The 8,703-nt window shown below is 43.4% G+C and overlaps 1 pseudogene; it reads left to right on the plus strand.

Moving 5' to 3' along the window:
• LOC123765469 (uncharacterized) overlaps positions 1-6,560 on the plus strand; it is a 95,484-nt pseudogene extending 88,924 nt beyond the window's left edge.
• Positions 6,561-8,703: the final 2,143 nt, after the last annotated feature.

An 8,703-nucleotide genomic window follows, 5' to 3' on the forward strand; every position in this document is an offset into this window, starting at 1 on the left:
GCGTGATGCTAAACATCCCCACCACACGGGATGGCTAGTCATACAGGGTCATGTGGTCAGTAACCTGCTCTGGCAAACTGTGTGGGCATTATGATAACCTCAAGAACATTGAATACAGTAATTTAAAAAATTACATTTTTTTTTTTATTAAGATATGAGGTACATCTGCATTAGTGCAGCTACCCTAGACTATATTAAGTGGAGTACAGTGTGTCAAAAAAGCTAACTAGGTGATGCTAAAAAATCTCCATCACACAGGATGGTTAGTCATACAGAGGCATGTGATAAGCGGTCTGCACTGGCAGACTCCGGATGCATTTTGAGGATATCAACAACACAAAATTACATAAAGAACAGTCTAGCCATAAGTCTACGGACACTTCTAGCCATAAGTCTACGGACACTTCTAGCCATAAGTCTACGGACACTTCTAGCCATAAGTCTACGGACACTTCTAGCCATAAGTCTACGGACACTTCTAGCCATATTTCGGTTACTCGCCTTATCTAATGTTGGTGACGATTCCGATTGTTTATAAATTACTAAATCTATGGAATAAAATATATGTTGACCAGATCACACACTAGACAGTGAAGTGACAATCGACTTGAGAATGGTCCAGGACGGACCGAAACGTCGTCGTCCCTTCGCTTTCTAGTGTGTGGTCTGGTAAACATACTTCAGCCACGTTATTGTGACTCGTCGCCTGCAATAAAATATATTTTGAGGTAGGCATCCTTCTTAAGTTGTCAACGGACTTTGTATTTATATAGGGGAAGGGCGACTGTTTAAATTTTCAACTTTACGTATTAAAGTAGTAGACTAATTTGAATTTAAAGTTTTTGATACTGTATTAGTGTCTGATCTCCCAAACTGCAAACCTCCAGACCAATTTCAATGACAATGAAATCATTGGATGAAGAGTACACAAGAGTAGTGACCACGACGTGGAGGAATACCAAGATGACGCCAGACTTTACATTGTAGGTCATGTATCACTAATAATGGTATATTGCTAGTGGTATATAATGGTATATCATTATAATGATATAATGGTTACACAAGCTAATGCCTCACGGGAGGGGACGTAAAAGCTTGAGCATATCACAATTTATGTTTGCTGGTGACAATTTAGCAAGTTTAATATGGAAATGTCCTGTCTTTTGATGGATGGTTTTGTGATATTTGATTATTACATTGTCTTGTGATCTACTTGTTGATGTTTACTCTTCTTGTGGTGAGCCTGTTGACTGTTGTGTGATGCACAAACCTTGCACCGGCTTTTTCATGTTCCAGACGTTGGCTGGCTGTCGTATTTCGAGAACGAAATGTCGTTACTGATTCTATTTTGTGTTGAAAATGGTTAAACTCTGCTTTTCCTGGTGATGTATGAAAAATATTATATTAAATGGTGCTGATTAGGCTTAGGAACCTATCAGAGATAAGAGTATTGTGTAGTCACTCGTGTCAACGTCTCTGTTGTATAATATTCTTTGGGATTTGGCATATAAATATTCTTTAAGATTTTGGAGGACTTATCTAGGGCAGCTTCAAATAAAATCTTCCAAAAGTGTCAGTCAAGCTCATCAAACTTTCGAAAACTTTTCCAAATTCTTTCGGTTTATGTATTTTAAAATGTGTACATAAAGCACGTTTTAAAATCATCACAACCCTTACTTTGAAGAGACAGTGAGCATTTACACCTACTTATCACTCCACCTATTTCGTTATTGTACCTTTGTCAGTGTTTCCACCAACAATTTCCCCTAATTCTGCACCTCTCCTCCCAATACCCACCTTATCTACTACCCAAACACCGTGCCCTTGAACTAATACCCACCCTCACCTAAACGAATCCCTTCCTCTTACCCCTAACCCACCGATTTCCCTCTCCCTCCCCAGCACTTCCATCCACAACACCCGTAACCCAACAAGCCCCCCCTCCCTTTGCACTTCCCAGCCACAGCCCCCCACCATTACACCCACCTTTCCCTTCCTTCCCAGCCTGAGGAGCAGAGCAAAGGCGTACAGGACAGTACGTGCAACGCCGATCAACCTGCCCCTGCCCACACGCCCTCATGCTCGTCTCACCCACGCCTACTGAAGGCCGCTAACTGCCTGGGCGTGGGGAACCTGTGGCCGCGACGCTTCTCCATGTCGTCAAGATCTTGTTCGGACGAGAAGAGCGACTTGTCGGAGGTTGGTGGTGTGGCTGGCCTGGCGAGCGGAGGCCGCAAACTTTGTTTACCTTCTGGGGCTCGTCAGGGCGAGTTCATGAAGCCTCGTCTTTCTTTGGGGGTAACTAGTACTGCTTGTAGGACCAAATAGGTTTTATTTATTTCATTTTCATGTGTGATCTCTCTCTACTTGCCATTCAATCGTGTTTTATGATCAGATCATCTATCAAGTGTCCAATTACGTCTTCTGGATTGTATGTATTCTTGAACCTACTTTTTTCAACAAGAACATGTTACTTTAAGCCTTTCTACCATGATTGCCACTTGTACGATGCCACTTATACTCGTGTAAATATTTATTAATAATACTCAACTTTGTCATTCCAGTCATATCATGCGCGCGCGCGCGCATACACACACACACACACACACACACACACACACACACACACACACACACACACACACACACACACACACACACACACACACACAGCCTCATACCCATTCCAACTCTAGTCTTAAGTTCAACTATGGCAACCGTGTGATGACGAGTCATTCGTTGCAGTAAACCCGCCTTAATTCTTTACGGCCTTACTTCCTTACATCTATCATGCTCACTCATTCCTTACAACTGCTATTCTCAATAAATTATTATATATATAATATAAACTGTTCCAGTACTGCCCACGGGATGGGTATGTGTTCCATTACCGCCTACAGGACGGGTATAGGATGCATAATAGACGACCAAACCCAACCTTACTCAATAGTCCGACATGTGGTGTTGCAGTGCTCGAGGTCCGACAGCATGCAGAGCGAGCAGGGGGCGCCAGAGATGGTCACTCTCTCCGTCAACTCGATGTGTTCCTTCACGGAGAGCGGGTCTGCAGTGTCCCCTGGGTCCTCCCACCTCTCCCTCCGCTCGGAGCTCTCCCGCACCCACTCCCTCTCACACCCGTACCCGAGGTCCAACTCCAACACCGCCGTCGAGAGGCACCCGAGTTTTAGGCTTCAGATACCAGGTGAGGAAGGACACTTTTGTTGTTGATCTCAAGGCACTAATAGTATGCCAAGGGCGACAAAATGTTTTGCAAACATTTTTATTATTTACTAATTTCAAAATATGGAAATGCAAATAATCGATAAATACTGAAAAATATATGAAGGATGTATTAAGATTAGTTCCTTGGGGTGTTTAAACACCCAAACGAATCATCTACGAGCCAAAATAAGACGTTACTCTTCAACAGTATACATAATGGTTACACATTAATGCAGTAAATGTTACAAGGTAGTGGAATATTAATTGTACAATTGTTAAATTGTGTGAAACACCGTTGTGATTTTTGTTTGTAATTGTGGTAGTGAGCGAGCACCCCAGGGTACTAACGTAGGGTTAAAACGTATCCTATAATTTTTGTTGCTGTTGGTCTCCCTGGTTCAGGTCAAGACTCCCAGCGGTCCCGGCGGCCATCTCTCCTCAGTCTCCGCTCCCTGGCTCGCTCCCTCAATCCATACTTCAGTATGGACTATGACTACGACTCCTTCGACTACGACCCGTCGCAGGCTGGAGCCGTGCACAACCACCACCTCCTCCACAACCACCACAACTTGCCCTACCTGCAGGAACCAGTGCCCAAACTCTCATTCACCCAGAAGCTGGCCTTCCCAACCCTGGTGCAAAATTCGATAGATCGCCCCAAGCCTCGAGACCCGTACATGGAAGCTGAGCACAACATGAACACATTTGCCAAGATTATCACCATTGTCGTCCTCGCCCTCGTCACCGTCCTTGTCCTCGGTGTCCTCTACAAGCTCCTTCACTAAGTGCTGCTTCTGGTTCTTCTTGACGCGCGCGCGTGCTCGGAGACGCGCCAAATCAGTCATCCCTACAAGCTGCCTCAATTTTGTGGTCTAGGGCATGGAGAAGCCACACCTACCCATCCTACCCCCCTCCAAAACCAACCCCCCCCCCTTTACCTATCTACACACACACACACACACACACACGCACACGCACACGCACACGCACACGCACACGCACACACAAAGGTTGACAAATGGAATGCATTAGGCAGTGATGTGGTGGAGGCTGACTCCATACATAGTTTCAAGTGTAGATATGATAGAGCCCAGTAGGTTCAGGAACCTGTACACTAGTTGATTGATAGTTGAGAGGCGGGACCAAAGAGCTAGAGCTCATCCTCCGCAAGCAAAAATAGGCGAGTACACACACACAGAGGAAAGCCACACCTCCCCTCCATATATATGGGCATAGTTAAGCCACGACTACCAACACACAATACTCGGAGGGACAGTAGAACGGGCCAAGGCGAAGAAGCCATGTAGGGGTACCAGTTCAGGTCATCCGACTTCCGATCAGTCGGAATGGTTGCCAGTGAAGAGTCATTCTTTGAGGCAGGTTTGGGTGTCCGGACTGGGGCTAGAGGGAGATACTGCTGTTGGAGAATGTTACATGTAGTAGGACTCGCCCGTTAAAAAGAGGGAACACTGTTTGGGGCGCGGTACTCTTTCCTACACTGGCCACCAGCACACGGTCTCCCTCACTGCCGTGGTAGGTGGTATCCCTTGGCTCAGTGGCCCAAACTTTATTAAACAAAATGCAACTGGTAAACGAACTCGTGTCTCAAACTCGGGCTCGTGGGGGCGAATGACCAGGCCCGAGGTACTGTGAAGGAAGACCAGGCTCTAGTGCTCAGACTTGGCTGGCTTTGGTTCATCCTGCTTATTCTGTTCCCTCAGCAACTTCTTTGGCAGGGATCCGTAGTCCCCAGTGGTGACTACCTCGTACCCAGTGGTGACTGCCTCGTCCCCAGTGGTGACTGCCTCGTCCCCAGTGGTGACTGCCTCTTTGGTTGTTATGACTATGCCTTTTGCCCCCCCCCCTCTTTACTGAAGGACCACAGTGCCATCCTCGCAATCAAATGTGCATGTTTCCTCGAGTTATGTACCATGGTCTGTATGGCCCCGCTATGTGGCCTAGATATTTTCCTGTCGGGAAAATAAATAAAGGTCTCCACAATGACCTTTACCCGCCTTGATATACATATCCATAAACGCCATGTTGAGTGTAGATACATTACAACCCATCCTCCTGTTTAGATACTTTACTTTAAAAGTACTTTAGAAGTACTTTTCACTTTGTCTGAAAAAATTCAGCGAAAAAACTAATATTCGTAGGGCTAGTATAGCACACACGTGTACTATATTAGGCCTCAGATATAGAGTATTAGACCAAGGAAGGTTAGGATTAGTTTAAGTTTGTCTGTGCAACTACATAGCCTTCCCGGTTTGGTGCCTTCTATTGATAATTACTTACATACTTGTCTGTGCAACATAAATATATAATTTCTGGTTTGTCCAAATTCAGTAGTACATATTTCTACTTTCTAATTGCGATATACGTCGGTATATGTACTATAGTCCTCATCGTTACTATAAGTACTACTAGATCAGGAGGATGGGCTGTATATTACCCCAAATCCCGCCCGGACTGGTGCACGTGTTGTTGAGGCTTTCTAAGGTGGTGGCCACCCACCTATCTGCCGTCTCCACCATTTATGAGACTCTTGTTTGAGTCTCCAATGACAGTTAAATGATCGGCACCATGCTCCTCCTGCCCCGTGGTGTGACTGGGGACAGGGAACGTCAACACTGTCGAACATTAATACATCTTTGAAGCTCGAGGATATCCTATTCTCCAGGTTTGTTGGTCGTCCCCCCTTCCACTTTCTCCTCCTGCCTTTGTTATACAATTACCCACATGCCTGGAAATGTACTCGCACCCACATATACCCACATATACTCGCACACATTTGGGCATAGAGAAGGCACGCTTATCTACATGCATATGGGAATGGGAAAGCCACTTACCCCACACACCTGGGCATGAGAAAGCCACACCTGACTCTTCTCTCCCCCCCCCCCACCCACCTCCTCTGCATCCACACACAAGTTGTAATTGTCATTCAAGAACAAACTGGCTCCACATCAGGGCAGACTTTGTATGTATGCATGTTTGTATGCACTCTCATGTTGAAAGGCACATGCTTGTAGGGTACATATAATACATATTGACTTGTGCATATTACATACAGGAATGTGATACAGTACAGAATACTACATCAGTGATGTTACATATACGTACTTTACAGCATTCCACGCACATACATTTTAACACAAACCAGCCTTCAAGTTTAAATGTAATGTATGTAATATATATATTTTTTACCTATTTTACTATAAATCATTAGAATTTTCTAAGTGCTAGATCTAGTCATCTCCCTACATGAAAAAACTCTAAATCAGTATTAGCTCCTCTACTCTTCTTGTTCTATATTATCTCGTAGCCCTTTTCACCCCCACTCATCAAAAATGTAAATACATATAATGGCAGCTCTCTGTATACAATTCTTGTTAATAAGAAATTGCATATAAACATAACCAAGGTGAACCTCATGACCATGAACTGTAACCTTTTATCAACATTGATGTAATGCGTTCAGTCAGTGGTGGTGTGAGCAAATCAGCTTCCAGTATACCATCCCAACAAAAGTGTGAGCAAATCTGCAGGGTTTTCGGCATCATGTGTGCTCGATCTGAAGCCTGTGCATTAGTCTACATCACAAGCTGATACTGTTGCACATAACAGAGGAGTACTGGACACTGGTTCTCCTACATCTAATCATCATTATGCATCAGACACACCTTGATCATCAAGCCTTGGAAATATTTTGAGACCCAAGTAGATGAATTACTTGTAACACTGATAATGATGAATATTTGAGTTATGAGACATACCCTCTGTGATGCACTACACCACCCAAGGCTCGACTATATCGCATTGACGAATCTTCCGAGAAGATTTTAGTTTACTGTTCCTTTGTTCATGGTGGGAAGACAAAGAACTCTTCTGATTGGTGTACCTGACCTTAAACAACAAACCTGAATGCTCCCACCATCCATTTTGTGTGTGTGTGTCTAGTCTAGCTTGGTATTAGTCACAGAACCGGATGTTGAACTGTATATTACCCGGAAAGAGTAAACAATTTAATGATAGTGGATCATATTCTAGATGATCCAAATCTCTCCCACAATCCTGCACATAATGTAGCAAGTGACAGCTGATCTTCAGTTCTTGCTTCAGGTAGTGTGTGGGGGTTTTGGAGTGCACATACTGTATCCGACTCGGTCCCGATACTCTCTTGTACAGACTTCACTCATGCCGGCAACTCCAGCAGTGTCTTGTTATTATAACAAAGTAAGTACCTTTGTGTATTGTGACCTTTTGCAGCACACCAAACCATATATGTTTTAGCTAAATATGACACTGCTGTTTAATTACTCGATATGCAAAATACCCCAAGTTTTACAGAGGTTCTGATGTGCTAACCAATACACAGTAGTCAATTAAGAGTCGTTTTAAGTTGGTCCGTGTATAGAAGTGGCTCGATATGAGCATTGAGGAACACCTGTATACAGTATTACATTGACAAGGGTGGGTGTGTGTGTGTGAGATTACCTAAGTGTAGTTACAGGATGAGTGCTACGATCGTAGTGTCCCGTCTTCCCAGCACTGTCATATAATGCTTTGAAACTACTGACGGCTTTGATCTCCCACAACTTTCTCACTTAACTTGTTCCAACCATCTACCACTGTGCGAAAGAAAACATTCTTTTCAACACCTTTGTTTCCTTAACTGGAATCTGTGACCTCTTGTTCCTTAAAGTTGCTGGTTTCAGAAATTCCTCTTTGTCAATTCGGTTGATTCCTGTTATTATTTTGTAAGTAATGATCATATCACCTCCTTTTCTTGTATCTTCTAGCTGTGGCATATTTAAATGCCTCCAGTCTTTCTTCGTAACAATTGTTTTTCGTTTTATAGCATGCTGTTGCACCTTTCCCAGTTTACTGATGTCCTTGAGATATGGGCACCATACAACTGCTGCATATTCCAATTTTGGTCTTGCAAGTCATGAACAATTTCTTTAGTATTTCATCATCCATGAAATTAAGTGATTCTGAAATTGAAAAGCTACTCGGATGCTCCTCACACAATGTTCCGTGTGTTCCTCTGGTGATGGTCTACTATCGAAAATCGCCCCTAGATCTTTCTTCGTTAGTTCTTTAATTCCTTTCCACATAATCTCTAAGTTGTGTGTGACCTATTTTCTCTGATCCCACATTTCATAACATTGCATTTATTCACATTTGAATTCCATTTGCCACATGGCACTCCAAGCAATTATTTTATCTAGGTCAATTTAGAGGGCATTTTGAAATCATCTAGGTTTCTTATCTTCCCTAATAGCTTATCAGCAAACATGTTCATATAATTCTTCTTTCCTTCTGGTAGATTCTTTATGTAAACAATGAACATTACTGGCACAAGAACTGTACTCTGTTCTCTGCTAGTAACACTCCTTTCAGTCGGATACATTGCCTCTAATTACCAAACTCATCTTTGTCAGAAGATTTTTCAGCCATGTCAATAGTCTCCCT

This window comes from Procambarus clarkii, chromosome 30 (assembly GCF_040958095.1).
Source record: "Procambarus clarkii isolate CNS0578487 chromosome 30, FALCON_Pclarkii_2.0, whole genome shotgun sequence".
NCBI lineage: Eukaryota > Metazoa > Arthropoda > Malacostraca > Decapoda > Cambaridae > Procambarus > Procambarus clarkii.